Here is a 373-nt window from a genome sequence, read left to right as displayed (position 1 = left end):
TTATTTTAGAAATTACTGTAAAGCTGTGACAAGTGATTTAATCTGTATCTGCACCTTTTTTATCCAAAAGAAAGTAAAATGACACAGTTTTCCTGTTGTTATTTGAGCAAAGTTTTGTGAATGAAACTTACTTTTCTACAGGTACAACCAACTATTTGCAATTTTTATTTTCCTTTTAAACCCTTTTTTATTTGTAAATGACATTCAGATCGAGTCCACCGCTGGATAAATGACTTTTTTAGAAATAAAATTCAACTGAATTTCAAATTAAATGAAAAATATCTTGTTGAAACATTTTTTTGCCAGTTCCGCCGTTTCTTTGCATCTTCCTTGCCTCACCAACAGAATCACCTTGAATTTCTGTATTTTTAGC

The sequence above is a fragment of the Austrofundulus limnaeus genome, unplaced genomic scaffold (assembly GCF_001266775.1).
Source record: "Austrofundulus limnaeus strain Quisiro unplaced genomic scaffold, Austrofundulus_limnaeus-1.0 Scaffold8, whole genome shotgun sequence".
Lineage (NCBI taxonomy): Eukaryota > Metazoa > Chordata > Actinopteri > Cyprinodontiformes > Rivulidae > Austrofundulus > Austrofundulus limnaeus.
The sequence above is the reverse complement of the archived record's forward strand: the minus strand, read 5'-3'. Positions refer to the sequence as shown.